Genomic DNA, 17,450 nt, shown 5'->3' with positions numbered 1-17,450 from the left:
ATATTTATAACCTTGCATTTTTGGATTACGTGCAAGGGTAGCATTAGAGTAGGGGAGTCAAGTGCAAACCCTTGAGGTTGAGCCTGACCAATAGGAGCCCGCCAACGAATGCCGTAACGTATTAAGCTGACCACGTAGGCCTCGGCGTACGTGACTTTTAATAAGGCTACATTTTCATGTATACCATTTTATCTTATTAGGTATATTAAGCAAATTATTTTATCCTAAAATTAAAGAAGAAGAGAGAGAGAGAGAATGTTGAAGAATTTATACTAACACCCTAAATAACTTTAATAAGCAATTTCATAAAACAATTATTAATTTTTTATACGAATTTACATTAACTCGTATCCAACGATAAAGAAAGTTTCTTCTTTATCGACTGAGATTATAAAATCAACGAGTTTAATCGACGGCAATACGTAAGCCGTCACAGGTTCATTCGGTTTTACCCGGTGGGCCGTCTGGTGCTGCCACTCGTTGTTCACCGCGGAACTACTGCGCCGCGCTGCTTGCGCTTGACCGTTTGATCCTATTCGTCGACGCTACCAGTGTGTCGTCCTGATCAACATCTGGTACGTTCCCAGTCGATTCCAACCCCTCGCAATTATGGCTACTTCTTATTTATTATCATTAGCTTGATTAGGTCGGGTTTCTCTTACAACTGAAGCAACTCCATTTCTTATCACCTATCTTAACTAAAGTACCTTAGCATCTATTAAGTGAAATTGACTTGTGGGTGTTTTACTAGTAACGTACGCGTGGCTTTGACCGTTTATGGTTCTGGTTACGGCGAGATCTTTGAGTACATTTTTGTATTATCTTAAAGTTCAAATTCGATAGCCAGCCATTTTAGAAAAAAACTTCAAAAAGTGGAATGATTTTCAATATTTCTTCGTAATACTCGGAAACAAGAAAAATTCATCCTCAAGTCTTTTTTCGATAAAAAAAGTTTAAGCTAAACAGCGCACAATATGTTAAAAATTCAAGGGAACCGAAGGGATACTTTTTGGAATACCTAAAAAATGTGTATAGGTAACTTTTTCACAGGGCACGAAGTTTTTGTTTTATTCGTCAAAAAATAAGAATAAAAATAAAAAATAATTTTTTTGGATAAACGAGACGAGCTACGGATCGCCCAAAAATAGCTACAAATTTTTTTTTATCTTTGTTTCATTGTTATTTAATCACATTTTATTTAACTAGATTTTCCGCATAAATTATATCGATAACTTTTCTTATAACCACCTAATGCTAAGTTTCGTGTTATTGGTTTAGATCTTAAAGAATAACATCGAAAATAGAAAAATTAAATTTATGGAAAGACGAAACAAGTGACAATAAAAGGTCTGATAAACCAATGTGATATTTTTCTGTAGAAAATGAAAATACGAATTTCCTAATACCAATGTATATTATGAATTTTAATAGCATGATTTTTTTGAAATGATACGTTTCTAAGTGTAGCTAAGAATAAAATTCAATAAGAAAGAAAAAATTGTCAATTTGCTTAAAAATGGATTTTAAATTTCATTTTAATTATTTAAAATCATGTGAATGCTGAAGGAAATATTCGTATATGTACATGGCTTTGATACATGCATTTTCAATATATATTTAGAAAAATGAAAATCAATAAAGAACCAAAACTGAAATTGTCTCTAAACTTTATTTGCAAATGGAACTTAGTTTTTGAATACAGTTTCTTGACAGCACAAAAATTTAATGAATTAAAAAGAATTCAATGACGTTTATGAAAATTGAGGTTGAATTCTAAAGGATTAAGAATTAATACCAAAAACAAATAAAAACTTGATGTACGGTAAGGAGTTATTATATTTAAGAATTGGTTTGCATAATTTTGATATAAATATCAGAAAGGTGGATTCTGTAAAGGAATTTGAATTCTGCCGAAGATGTGAGGCACAAATGTTCTTATAAAAAAGGAATCGTTTATTTATTCTTGCAGAATGCAGTTCACGGACCAACAGGAATTCTAATCGTGAACATAATTGCGGTCCTTCTTCTTTTGCTGGCAATCTATTTCTTCTTGCAGAATGCTCTTTACGGACTGACGGGAATCCTAGTCCTTCTTCTTCTTCTTCTTCTGCTTCAGAGGAGCCTCCTTTCCGTGCTAGGTCCAGGTCTCCTACAACCAGCCCTAATTCTATTAAAATACTTGGACATCAACTTGAACAACTTGGATATATTCGCCTCATTTCCCGGAAACGTAAGAACCTTCAATTCGAATTTCGAAGATACGCTTTTCCAGCTGATAAATCAATTCGGTTGCGAACAGAAGGAAAGAGGTTTCCACCCATTCCAACCCAAGAACAGATTGTAGTGTCAACTTCCAATGGTGACATTTTTGCATTATTAGAGTATGATGGGTTTCTTCGTGGAATATATAGTGGACAAACACATAATCCGAGAATAAAAATGAATATGATAAATATGGAAGTTAATAATCTGACCCCGGATGAAATGAAGGATTGCCCAGTTGGCAGAAATCACGCAATCTTCCCAAGCAGTTTTATTAAAGCTATTGCCAATGAAGATTCACTAAAGTTTGAACTGAATCCCAATGCCGAACGTAATTCTAGTTCTTCTTTGATAGGTAGACAACATTCACCTGACCGGACTGTTCCTCAGGTGCTTTCTCTTCCTGTCAGATCCAGGTCTCCTCCGGGCAGGCCCCCTTCTGATCGAGTACTTGGATTTAAAATAAAAAAACTTGGATATATTCGGCTCATTCCTCGAACAAATCAGAACCGACAATTTGAATTTCGACGTTACGTTATTTCGGAGGATAAACCAATTCGATTGCAATGGCGAGGTACAAACTTTGTGCGCGTACCAAATAGAGAACATATTGTATTATCAACATCCGATGGAGACGTTTTTGCATTACTGGAGTATACTGGGATTCTACGTGGAATGTATATGGCAGATAGAAATCATACGAGAATAAAGATAAACATGATGGGCGGTGTAATTAAAAAAATGACTACAAATGAAATGAGTGAATGCCATGTAGGTGAAAGTTATCCAATCTTCCCACGTTGGTTTAATCAAACAGTTTCAAATGAAGATTCTCTAAAGTATGTGTATCATTAATTAGATTAAGGATCAATAAACAAAAATAGAATATTTTTTGTAATCTGTACTCGGATCAGACTTAAATAAAAAGAATTGAATGCAAATATATCATCATTATTAAGGATTCTATCCGTTCACCTTTTTCTAATTCCCGTAAATACCATTCATATTTTGTTTCTTCCAATATTTAACATTCAAAAAGTTACACGATTATAAGTTATGAGGCCTGAGTATTTCGATAACACAATACCGCCTAATCTTAATTTATGATTGAATGTTGTGTTTAAACACGCTTTAATAAAAAATGTGTTTTTCAAGTGATTCGCAAATATTTTTTTAACATTTTTCGCGATTTTAGATATTTAAAAAGTGTGCTAATGACGCAAAGATCTTAAGAGATTTGAAAAATTGTTGTGAAATTTTAAAACATTGCATTACAATTAAAAGGATATTTTGATCATGCTTTAAAAGGTTTTTAAGGATTTGACTAAATCTCATTGCATTCTCTTGCCTGTAAAAGGCAATATACCCCAAATCACCGTAGATGAAGTTAGGGAATCTCAAGGAGGCAACAATAACTCAACATTTCCTGCATTGTTTTTCATTATCTCACTTTTATAATTAAAAAAAGCGCGCATCCTTCAGAAATAATATAGATTTAGTATTTTATTTCAACTGGCTTCGTTTTTCAAAAAATTTAATTTTTAATTTTAAAATGTCATTTTTCAGAATTAATAAAAAAGTACGCATCCTATTGAAAAATTATTAATCATAATTTGTAGCTCTTTTTTGGAAGAAAGAATTTTGTCTTTTCATTTTTTGAATTGAATTTTTCATTTTTCAAGAAGATTCAAAAACTTGTTATGATAATCTTCTAGGACATTTAAAAAGCAAAATTTTTCTTTCCTTGGCTTATTTTATATCGCGCGTTATTTGGCTTAAAATGTTCATTTTTGTTTGTTTTTTTAATTTTGTAAATACTGTATTTTTAATACTTTAGTTTTGATTGAAAGAAGTTGCAGGCATAAATTGTTCTTCTTTTTGCTTACTACGAGTACTTATACACATAATTTTTAAATCTCAAAAAAAATAAACTGAACAAATTTTAAAACGCTCTAATTTTTAAAAAATTTCTGTCAAAAATGGTTGCATAGAAAAATCGACCTATAGTCTAGGGCAGTTAGAGAATATACCAAAGGTCCATTCAATCGATCAATTCTTTCGAAAGTTCTGGTGCTAACAGACTAAAAATCGTCAGACGTTTTTTACAAATAAAACAAGAAATACGGTTTGGAATTTTAAAAATGATATTACTCGGGTAATTTTTCTTTAATCGAAAAAGTCGTTAGAAAAAGTTGTTTGTCTTTTTTAATACTATTAATATCCGTACACAGAATTTTTGATACAAAAAAAAAATTGGTCTCCAAAATTTTCAAATTGCTTTCACTTTTTCAATTTTTATCTTGAATAGCTGGCTAATGACATTGGCCTTCAGTTTAGGACACTTAAACTGTATATAAATTTCATTTTCAAGAACAATTCCCAATTTAAAAATACTATTAAATTTGAAAATCACGATTCTCTGCAGCCTGTGTACTATTAACTTAATTTAAAGTATCCAAACTGAAATTTTATTTTATTTCTGATCCGAAGTCCTATCAAAATTTACGTCACTGGTTATTCAATTACGTTGTAAACTGAAGTTTGTTTAAAGCCCTTAAGGAATGTTCAGGCAGTGATTATCAACTTTATTGTTTGTAAATTATATCACATCAATTTCTTTCTGTTGTTTCAGATGATTTGAAGAACTTTCCTTTAAATCCATTTTTCTTGTTACATGCGTAATTTAGTACACTCTTTCAACACAAATTTATCAACCTTTTTGAGATATTAGTAAGGATGAAAAAATAGCCGGATAATGATATCATCGGTCCTCTTTAGACTTGAATGAGTGTACGAATACAAAAGGAAAGTCAAATAGGCTAATTTGTTTGAAAGTTTTCGTGTTGACAGACGACAAGGAAGAAAACCTAAAGTAAACTCACTACCTTTCAATCCATAATAATGTCATCATTATAATGAGCATAATAAGAATCTAAAATGATGAAATTATCTGCAAAGGACAATCTTGAAACTAATAATTTCGTTATCTAACATGTATGTGAGATAACGGCTACTTATGTATATATTTGAACTCTGATAATGCAATGTAATATTCCTCAGATAAAGTTGTTAACCAAATTATTCACTGAAGCAATAATCAGTTTTTTTCCACTTCAAGAAAATGAGGATGGTCTGTACTTTTGTTTTCACTTTGGCGATCATCGTTAAGTCTATTGGTGAATATAATACTTTATCTATCATTCTTATTATATTTAATAAAATGCATGCTTGTCCAGCGCACATTAGGGGGATTTATTAGAGTTAGAAAACGGGATTCCATTTTTCTGCTGCACGAGTAAATATTTTTTCTGCTATTCTGCATACCTTATATAAATATTATTCTTTTTCGCTAATTATAGACGGTGTTTAAAAAAAGTCTTTACATTGTATTCTATAAACAAAGAAAAAAGAACAATAGCAGTGATTTTGTGTAAGAATTCAAAAATTTGGAGCATTTTCAAAAATGTTTAAATTACTTTTCATCAAGATTTTAGAATTCTTTGTACGCTTATTTGTAGTATTTGAGAAATGGAACAATTTATCTTCACAATTTTTTTTAGATAGAAAGAAAATTAACAGAATTATTTCAATTTTAAAATAAAACAAAAATACAAGCTTAATCACTTTAATCCAAAGATCTCACATTATAAAAATTAAGTCAAGAGAGTAAAAAAAAAATAATCAGGCAGAAGTTGTTTGCCCAAAAAATATCTAAAAATTTGTTATAGATTGTTATTTGATGATAGACTTAAAATAATGGTTTGGTGTGTGTGATTTAAAAATATAGCAGAAAATCGTTCATTATCATTAGAGTTATTGAAGCGCTCATGCACCCGTCTTTTACAAAACATAAGTTGGCTAAACAAAAAAAAAAGAATCTATTCTTTTTTCTTGCAGAATGCAGTTCACGGACGCCCACGAATCTCACAAGCAAACATAATCTTGGTTCTTCTTCTGATAGCAACCTACTTCTTCTTGCAGACTGCTGTTCAAAGATCGACGGGAATCCTAATGGCGAACGTAATGTTGGTGTTTCCTCTTTTTCTTCTAGAAAACAACATTCGTTTGACCGGACTTCATCAGAGGAACCTCCTTTCCGTGCGAGGTCCAGGTCGCCTAATAACAGCCCTTCTTCTATTAAAATACTTGGATATTCACTCAGACAACTTGGATATGTTCGACTAATTCCCCACGCGAGGCAAAACATTCAATTCGAATTTCGAAGTTACGTTTTTACAGCTGATAAACCGATTAGATTGCTAACAGAAGCGAAGAGGTTTATACCCGTGCCAACCAAGGAAGAAATTGTATTATCAACATCGAATGGTGATATTTTTGCAATATTAGAGTATGCCGGGTTTCTTCGTGGAATATATAAAGCAGCAAAACAAAATCCGAGAGTAAAATTAAATATGATAAGCGGCGCAATTAAGAATTTAACCCCAGATGAAATGAGGGATTGTCCAGTAGGAAAAAATCACATAATGTTCCCAAGCCATTTTACTAAAGCTTTTGCTGATCACAATTCACTGCAGTTCGAATACAATCCTGGTTCTTCTTCTTCTGATATACAACATTCATCTGACCGGACAGTTCCTCAGGTTCCTTCTTTTCCTGTCAGGCCCAGGTCTCCTCCAGCCAGGCCTCCTTCTGATCGAGTACTGGGAGTAACATTAGAAAAACTTGGATATATTCGGCTTATTCCTCGAAAAAATCACAACCGGCTATTCCAGTTTCGACGTTACGTTATTCCTCCCGATAAACCAATTCGACTGCAATGGCGAGGTAATAACTTTATGCGAGTGCCAGCCCGGGAACATATTGTATTATCAACATCTAATGGTGACATTTTTGCTTTACTGGAATATACTGGGATCCTTCGTGGAATATATACGGCAGATCCAATCCATTCAAGAACAAAATTGAACATGATAAGCGGAGCTGTTGAGAAAATGACCGCAAATGAAATGAACGAATGTCATGTAGGCGAAAGTTACCCAATCTTCCCACGTTGGTTTAAACAAGTTGTTTCAAATGAAGATTCTCTACAGTATGTGTATCAATAATTCGATGGAAGAATTATAAACAAATATATAATATTCATTGTAATCTGTAGCCTGATAAAAATAAAATTAAAAGATTTGAATGCTAATATATCATAGTAATTAAGATTTATTTCCTTTTAGCTTTTGATAATTCCCACGACGTTATTTAAATTTTCTTCTTTCAATATATGATAATCGCCTGAGTTTTTTAAAAACACCATATCGCTTGATACGTTAACAGATTTTAAATAATTTTTGCAGCTAAGTGTATGATTTATAAGGATTTGAATGTAATTCAAAAACAAAGGAAATTTTTAACAGAAGGAAAGAAAAATCAAACGAAAATTTCTGATTTAACTATATGTTCAAAAACGTATTTTGCATTTGTGTTTAAATATAGCTATTTCATTCACCCAGGATTTTTTAGATCGTCATTGAAATCGAAAGACCTTTTTAACTTTCGTAGATATTAATTTTTTAGTGCAGTGATATTATTCGTAATTAAAAAATTATAGTGTCAACTAAAATGGCTATGCAAATGTCGCAAGCCACCTAAGAAGATAAATTTACAAGCAAACTAAATACAAGCTTGAAGAACGTGGACCTCATAATTAACGTAAATAAATTGACAATTATGATGCTTGAAGGAGAAAATGAGAAAACCAAGTGCTAGATTGTCCGAAATGATGAAAGAATGGAATAAGTGGATAAATCGTATATGTTGATCGCCTACCAACTATTTACGGAAAGACACATAGGGAGTTAGATAAGCTTATAAACGAGGGTAAGAAGTGCCCGATTCTCAAATGTGATGTCAGATTGTATTTACACACACCTAGCCGAATGCGAATAAAATCGGCCAGTCATTAGCATACTTCGTACGCACTTTTTTAAAAAAATAGTATGTGATTCAAGAGCGCATAGTTTATTCACGCCCTAGCATCACAAAACTCTATTTTAGTTTATATGTTTTAAAGGAGAATTAAAAGTACCTGCAATCACCTAAGTGTTTATCTTTGGAGCCCGTAAAGATTTTTTCTAATCTTTTATAGGCTCGAAATAAAGATAAGACTTCAAAGAATAATTGGTATGAATTTAAGATTTTTGCTACAACTTTTCTAGGCCATGCCACAATATGAAATCGAGGTGAAAATTCAAGAAGTTCTTGAATTTTTTCTAAGCATGTCGGTAAGAGGAATATAAAATAAATTCTGATTTTGATAAAAACGCTCCGTAATGAAAGTACGTAACTTGGATAAAATAGTTCAGCTGACCTCCACCGTGGCACTAGCTTCGCTTTCATTGATTTTTATTGATCATAATAAACGGAACCTCAAACGAAGTAATCTACATAATATATGATTATATGATAATAAAATATTATCTAGAATAATATTTACGATTAATAAATAGTGTGTTATCAAAGGTGAAGCCCACATAATATGAAAGTCCTAGAGGAGCTGGAAAAGTTGACAGTTTCGTCACTGTCATTAGAAGGTAAGTATATAAATCTCAGGTAACATCAATAACTTAGTTACAAAAAAGAAGCAGGTAATTTTTATATTCATAAAAAAGAAAGACACAAAAGGAAAAAAGGACACAAAAAGGTAGAAACAAATATGCAAGTAATTACTTTTTTATAAGTCCATAAATTTATTTATTTCAAGGACATACAAATGCATTGGAAATATTTTTTTTGGATCATAACGATTAGGGTATCTGTGATACAAGGAACGAATGGTTTGAGGAAGGTGAAGAAAGAAGAGAGGTTCGGAGAAAACTTGATTTTACAAATTTGTCTAATATTTGCGAGATACCCAAAGGTATACCAAATTTTGTATATTTTACAAAAATATACATGTAGTTAATAATCATTTCTCTTGTTGGATAGAATTATTTATCTTAATGTTATATGGATTTAGAGTAATATTTTTAATATGCAGGGCCTTCTGAAAATTGAAGAAAATATCTTTATTCGACAGACATGTTTGGAAAAGTTGAAAATTCGCTTCAAAAATACAACAGAGTATTAGTGGAAAGAATCAGCCATTAGGTAATTTTTAATACTTAAGTGTTTGAATGAATATTTTGCTTTCGATGCAATGCCGGAAATTTTCTTTAACCTAATAAATAAATTAATATTAGGGACCATTCAAAAACTATATCACATTTCAAGGTCGAGGGAGGAGGGGGCAAGTTTTATATCTTTTTTTTTGCTTGAATGCAAACTTAATTGATAGAACCCAATGAGAAAATGCAACTATTTTTGGATGAAAATTAGCTTCTTTAATTGAAAATTAAAATATTTCATTTTCGTTTGAAAATTGATAGTTTTAGCACAAAAAATTCAACAATTCGGTGTAAAGTTTTAAATCGCTTCGTTAAATATTCATTTTAATAATTGGAAAATAATTTGTTTGCTTGAAAATTTATGTATTTTGTTGTGAATTTTGTATTTTTTGGTAAAAACTGAGTTTTCTTGATTGAATAATCAACTACTTAGTTAAAACTCAAATCACTTTGTTTAGAGGTCACTTTATTTGTTCCAAGATCTAGCTCGTTAGTTAAAAATTAGACAATTTTTCGGAAATGCGTTTTTTCTGGTTGAAAAACAATTTTTTAACTGAGAATACCACTTTTCCACCTTTGGTTAAAGAAATCGTTTTCTTGGCTAAAAACTTCAACTTTTTGTTGAAATTCATCCTTTTTCGTTAAAAATTAATCATTTTTGTTTGAACATCAACAATCTTGTTGAAAATGCAATATATTTCAACTTGCAATCTTAAGATTTGCATATGGAATTCAAATGTTATTCCCCTATTTACCTGATTTACCTTATTTTATACAATACATACCTTTTATTTTCAGTTAATTATACTGATACTTCTTTAGAATCGTTTGAAGAAGCACTAGAAAATTCAAATGTTTCTATAGACTGCAAAGATACACACAATATCAGTGGTAAGTCAAAATACCATTTCATCACTTTAAAAGAAACGAAGGTTTCGTTACTTCGAACGGTAAGCGGTATATTTATTTACAATTTATATTTAATATTTGTAAATGAGATATCAAATGGCTCAATAGAAACACGTAAAGTTAATAAGAATGAAATTTTAATTCCAATGGGTTCTGAAGATGCTGGCAGTTGCAATTTTTTACCAATTCCTTTAAATAAAAATTTACATGATTTCAACGGTAACATAGAAGACTTGCAACATATTTCGATGTCCACTTTGTCATCACTTTCCGCTACTGATAACGGAAATTCATTAGATGAACCTGGCAGCAGAAAGCGAAGTAGAAAAGATGTTCTCCAGAAGTATTGTCTCGAGAACTGTCAGTAAACCGTTCTAAATGGAAAGGTGTTGTCGCCAGGACTGCAAGACATTCAGAAAAAGAATATATTAACTCAAAGGAAATCTAGTTCCATTTCGGGAAATGCGTGAAGGGTGCTCTGAAAATTGCCGATTAAAATGTCGAGTAAATATCTCAGAATTCGACCGTCAGAAGCAATTTAAAGCTTTTTGGACGATCGGAACAGGTGCAACTATTTCACCAGATAAGAGAGGTACAAATAAAAAGAAGAGTAAAATTTCTGATAGGACTGTAAAAAGCATTGTCCAGCATATAAATGCTTTTCAACGAGTTGCATCATACTACACCAGAAAGGATACAAATAAAGAATATATTGATGGCGTTGGATCTGTTGCAAGAATGTACGAAATGTACACCGAATGAATGCAGAGGAAAGAAAACTTCGGAACAAAAGTAGCCACTCAGAGGCAGTATCGTGATACTTTTAATACTAAATTTAATATCAGTTTCTTTCTACCTAAAAAAGATCAGTGTGACGTGCTACTCGTGGAAAAATTTTGATAATGAAAAAAAATCCGAAATAGAAAATAGTTATCTAACTCATTTAAACAACAAAATCAGAGCTAGAGAATTAAAGGACGCTTATATCGCTGAAGCTACAAAAATTAAAAGTAGTGGTGTTTCCGTAGCATGTTTCGATTTGCAAAAGTGCTGCCTTCTCATTTTTCTTTCCTCTTTTTGGTTTTCGTTAATTCGTTGTGGTCCAAATTTGGTCGATGGGTTCTTGTTTTATTTAACAGGATTTTGCATCAATTTGATTATTGGACGTTAAATGGAATTTTGACTTTGGATTTTGGTCTAATTTAAATTTCGTAAATTTTGACATAAAGGCCATTGTTATGTTTGGCATGAAGACTTGGCGATGCGTGGCTCTAATGATATAGGTAGTTTTTTATTGCGCTACATTCGAACAAAAAGAGAACAAAATATATTAGAATTCAAGTTCTTTTCTGACAACGCATCCGGGCAAAATCGAAATCGGTTTGTTTTCGCTGCTTACTTGTATGCTGCCGTGAAATTTGATGTGAAAATTACACACAGATTTCTAGAAAAGAGATATACTCAAAATGAAAACGATTCCGTTCATAGCGTAATTGAACACAGGAGTAAAAATATTGATATCTTTACATTTGACCAATTGTATGCAATAATTAGAAGTGCAAAAAGGGGAAAACCCCCATACATTGTTACCAAAGTTAATCAAGATATGGTTTTTGATCTAAAGGATATTGTTGCAAAACAAGTTTGGGCAAAAAATATCGTTGGAGAAAACATTCCATGTTCCTGCGTCATCAGAGAAGTTTTCACTAATTTTGAAAATCCTGGATATCTTCAATACAAGTTGGACTACGATGATTCTCCTATTTCGATCTGTACGAATAAAGTCGGTCATCCCATTAACTTGGAAAATTGTAAACTCTGCAGACTCTATCTAATCCTCAAGAACAGACGTAAAATTTGAAGGAAAATCAAATAGAATCGAAGAATCCCCTAAGGCAAAAGCCCAAAAAGAGCTAAAAATAATAAATCTATTAAAAATAAGAAATACTTCATTTCGAAACATTTTTATTAAAAATTAAATAGCTAATTTTATGCATTGAACGCAATTTAGTTGTTTTAATAAAAAATTTGTTCGGTCCTGAAAATGAACCAATTTTTCAAATGAACATTGAACTTCAGTATTATATTCTTATTTTCTGTCACGACTATGCTTGCCTATAAGTTTAAGTGTGAGTAATTCTAATGTTTTGTTCTCCCTATTTAATTCTATAAAAGTTGTATAAAATAATTCATTGTTTATAAGTTCCAACACTTGTTACTCAAAAGTAATTCCTTCATGTATGTACCCAAACTCTTATTGCGAATTATTTATTTTGAACGCAAAGACTTCTGCAGTCTTAACGAAGGGAAAATTTTGATTATTATATTTTTAATGTTAAGCGCTATAATATTACTATGTTGTTTTTCATCTTAGGCGTGAGAAATATCACTTTTTCTAATTATAAAGTAATTTCACCCGTTAAATAAAAGTAATTGGTGTTGCGTTGCAAATATCTTTCTAGTGTCACGATTTTTCGAAGTATTTGAGTGTTAATACAGCGACTGAAAAAGATTATTACTAGCCTGAAGATGAAGAAGACTGAATAATTAAATTTGTAATAGACATGTGTTTTGACTGAGTCCGTGGCTATGATGTATAACCGGGTTTGCTCGCGTAAAAATTTAATAAAAACACTGTAATAATAATTTTATAACTATAATTATAATCAATTTAAAATTTATCAATCTTCACTGTGCAAACTGCTTGCATCTTCTCCGCAATCTGCACCATCAATTTCACTAAAAAATTTATTCCAAATTCATTTTACATTGTAATATTTATTGAAAAATTAAATAAATAATATAATTAATCAACCTTGTTTTCTACCATGAAAGATGAATTTCTAACACAACACATGCATTTTCAATCGAATATTTGAATTTTTTCAATAAAAAATAGAAGTTTTAAAAACAAAACAACGAATTTTAAATTGGAAAAAATTTAATTTAAAATCGAAATTAGTTACAATTTCAACCCGAACATATTAATTAGCCTTAAAAGAGTTAATTTATAGCAAAACAGTTGAATTTTCAACAACAAATAAACAAGTTTTAGCTAAAAATATTATTTTTTAGCCAAAAAGTAAATTTTCAACCAAAAAAATTAATTTTCAGCGTAATGCATACACGGTATTTTAATTAAATAATTAAATTTTTAAGTAAAAATAACTAATTTGCACGCAAAATGAAATAATTAAATTTTAATTATAAGAAATGATGAAAATTTTAATATTTTCCTAAAAAATTTTTTTTTTTCATTAAGAATTAATTTTTATCAGGAATTATTTTTCGACTGAACATTGAATTATTTAATTTTCTGTAAAAATGTATAATCCTTCGTTGAAAATTCGTGTATTTTTTTCAGTTTTGTTATTTTTTAGCAGAAAATTCATCTTATTGCTTAAAAAATTATCATTTGGTTAAAATTGAATTATTTGGATCAAAATTTCAATTTTTTTTTAAAGATTCTTTTTTTCTGTTTTAATAAAATTACGTCGTTTAAAGTTATACTAAAATGTTGAGATTTCATTTTTTGTTTAGAAAAATAGAGATACATCATTTCAGTTGAAAATTTGTCCTTTTGATCGAACATTTGTCGTTTTTTTGTCGTTTTTCTTGTCTTTATAAATCAATTATTTCAGCGAAGAAATGTGTTGCATAATTTTCAAATTTTTACGAGGATAATGAAATTTTCAAAAATAAAAAAAGGAAGTTTTAGCTGAAACTATATTTTCTTTTACCAAAAAGCTTTGTGTTTCCAACTAAATAGTTAAACTTTTAACTGAAGAAGATCAATTTCCACCAGATATGAAACACTTAAATTTGAAGTAAAATAAAAATCAATTTTCAAATTGTATTACATAATATTTAAAGCTCTTAAAAAATGATACAATTTTATTCAAAGAATTGACAGAATTGATGCGTCCTGAAAAAAGGTAAGTGGCAGCCCTGGTTATTCTATAATTATGGGATTAATATCAATTAGCTTCGAATACCTGTCAAAATTTCCAGAGCTTGTTCGTGAACCTTTTGCTGCAACAGGAATTTCGCCAAACCTTCGCAATCATCCAGTGCATCCTATAAATAGGTCATATGATATTATTAATTTATTTGTTTTCACATTGCAGTTATTCTTATGTAAAAACAAAAAAAGTAAATCCAATTCCAAATTTTTTGAAGTTACAGCATAACCTCAAAACTAACGACTATTCAGTATATTTAAACGATTGTATTTATTTATTAATATTTATAATCACATCAGGTAAATATTCTCATGGCGCTGACATAATTGTCACTCTGATAAATTGACACATTGTTTTTGTACGCACTTGAATGATGTTGGTCCTGTCAGTCAGGCTGGGTCAACTCCCAGGGGCGCGTGTGATCGCATATACTTTTGTAGATATCCACCTCATTGTAGATGGCTCTACTGTAGAGGCATAAGTGGGGCTCATGTTTTTTTAAAATATCTTGGCGCTGCCATTCTAGTGTTCGTTGAGGTTATGGTTTCGTCAACAAACTTCAAATTTTGCTAAGTTCAAAAAAGTAGTGTCACGTCGTATAAAGTGAAATCAGTGAAATAAGGACATTGAAAAATAAACAACTTAATATAGACCTAAAATTTCACTGGATAGTGTAATATCAAACACTGAGACGGTACGAGAAACATACAATCGACACTATACGGTGCGACAACTAGCAGTGATAAGGGGCTCTGCGCGCGCACGCGCGGTTAACTTGTGCAAGCCTGTGTGTGTCGACCATGCTTAGATCTTCCCATTTCATTGTTGCATTGTTTGGTATACTTTGCGTTTGCCCGTATGTGGTTAGCTGCGTGTATTTATTATTTGGCCGTGATTTAGATAGTGTGACTTAGAAGAGTTTAATGGTCGTTGCGGGAAAATTGTTTCGGAATGAAAAATGGAAAAAAAAGAGAAATATTTCGAGAGCTCAACTATTTGAATGAATCTTCTGTGTGTCAACAAACCGGCAACGCAAGAGCAGTGATCCCAGATCTGAAACGAGACGGGGCCCAATACTATGACACGTCTGTGTCCGTGTGAATATGGTAGGAGACGATATAAATGCCTGGGTTGCGCGCGCAACCCATTTCTCCTCTTCTGAATTTGAAAACTCGAAGGTGCACGATTGCCGGTCGGAACACTTTGGCGGTTCTATTTATATCTCTATCTGCTTTGAAATAAAATGAAGATATTGGGATTTTAATATTTCCAGATTTCGATGCTGGGCTGGCGATTCTCATGATTTGAATACTTCGCGCGCCTTTTTAATTTAAGAAATTGGTGACTTTGGAATTCATCTCGTTTGGATAAAAACTCAATTCTTGGATTGAAAAATTAATTATTATGTTGAAAATGTAACTATTTTGTAAAAAAAGTCCTCTTTTCTATCAAAAATTCAACTACTTTATTAAGATATTTATTTCTTTTATTTGAAGGTTCATCTTTTTCGTTGAAAATACATTTTTGAAACTGAGAATTAATCTATACCATTTTTGGTTAAAAAATCATGCATTTTGTCAACAATTCGTCTTTCTTTGTAAAAATTAAATTGCTTTATGGGAAATTTATACTGTTTGATTAAAAATTACATTTTTCGGTTGAATTATCAACAGTAAATATTTTTTGGTTGCAAAGTCGTTTTGTTGTAAATGCAACTATATTGTTAAAAATTAAAATCATAATTTTTTGGGTGGATTCAATTGAACTTTTTTAGCAGAAATTTAATCTTTTTGGTTGAAAATGTATCATTTTTGGTCAAAAATGCAATTTTTCGGTTAAAATATGAACTGTACATTTTCTTGGGCTTAAAAGTCGATTATGTCACTAACAGTTGAACTACTTTGTAAAAAAATACGTTTTTTTTTTTAACAAGGTTTTATAATTATGGTTGAAAATTTAACTATTTGGTTGAAAGTTTAACTCTTTGATTGAAAACTCATATTTTTCGTTTAAGAAATTCAACTTTTTGTAGATAATTCTTCTTTTTGACATTAAAATTAAATAATTTCGTTGAAAATTCATGTATTTTCTTTAAAATTTGTCTTTTTTTGTAGATCATTAATTTTCATGGTCGAAAATTCATCTGATTGGTTGACAATTCAGCAACTTTGTTGAAAATAAATTTTTTAAGTTAAAAATTATTTATCTTTATCTGAAAATATAACTATTATAGGATTGATTAAAAACTAATCGTATATATTGGTTAAGTTTGAAAATCGTTTTTTTTTTTATAGAACATTAATCTTCTTGGTCAAAAATTCACCTCTTCCCTTGAAAATTTAACAATTTTACTGAAAATTCGTTTTTTTTCCTTGTTCAATTCAATTTTTTATCACAGCTTTTATCTGGAAATTGAACTATTCCATTTTTGGTTAAACTTTATCCTGTAAATTGTGTTAGTTAAAACACCAATTATTTTTTAGAAAATTAATTTATTTGTTTTCGATTATGACTTGAAATATTATTTCAGTATAAAAGATTTTTCTTTTTAAACCATTCAATTTGAAATTTTTTAATTAAAAAAAGGAAATTTCGTTAATTATCAGCAATATTTGACCGTTCATTTAAAACAATCCATTCCGAACAACTGTTAAAAACTATACAAATTTGAACAGAATGGTTCGAAATAGAAAGCCTTGAATTGTTAAATTTGTAATGAGTTAATTTTAAGTTTAAACGCTACAGATTTAATTTAATTGTTGTGATTGTTGTGATTGCCAAGAACATTGAAAATGATTTTTTATTTTTTTTTAATGTTAGGAAAAAAATCTGATTAACAAAATAAATCAATTTTCAACCCAAAAGTTTACTTTTTAACAAATTCAATTAATTTTCTATCAAATAATTGGTGTTTTAACTAATACAATGTATTGAATAAAGTTTCAAACAAAAATTGAATAGTTCAATTTCCAGATAAAAACGATTAATTTTTAATCAATCCTAGAATAGTTGCATTTTCAGATAAAAAAATTTTTTTAATTGAAAAAATAAATTTTTAATAAAGTTGTTAAATTCTCAACCAAAAACATGAATTTTCGAACAAGAAAATTAATGATCTACAAAAAAAACAAATTTCAAACAAAATACATGAATTTTCAACCAAATTATTTAATTTTAAAGTCAATAAAACGAATTATCTACA

The sequence above is a fragment of the Belonocnema kinseyi genome, chromosome 2 (genome assembly GCF_010883055.1).
Source record: "Belonocnema kinseyi isolate 2016_QV_RU_SX_M_011 chromosome 2, B_treatae_v1, whole genome shotgun sequence".
Taxonomy (NCBI): Eukaryota; Metazoa; Arthropoda; class Insecta; order Hymenoptera; family Cynipidae; genus Belonocnema; species Belonocnema kinseyi.
This window is presented reverse-complemented; position numbering follows the sequence as displayed.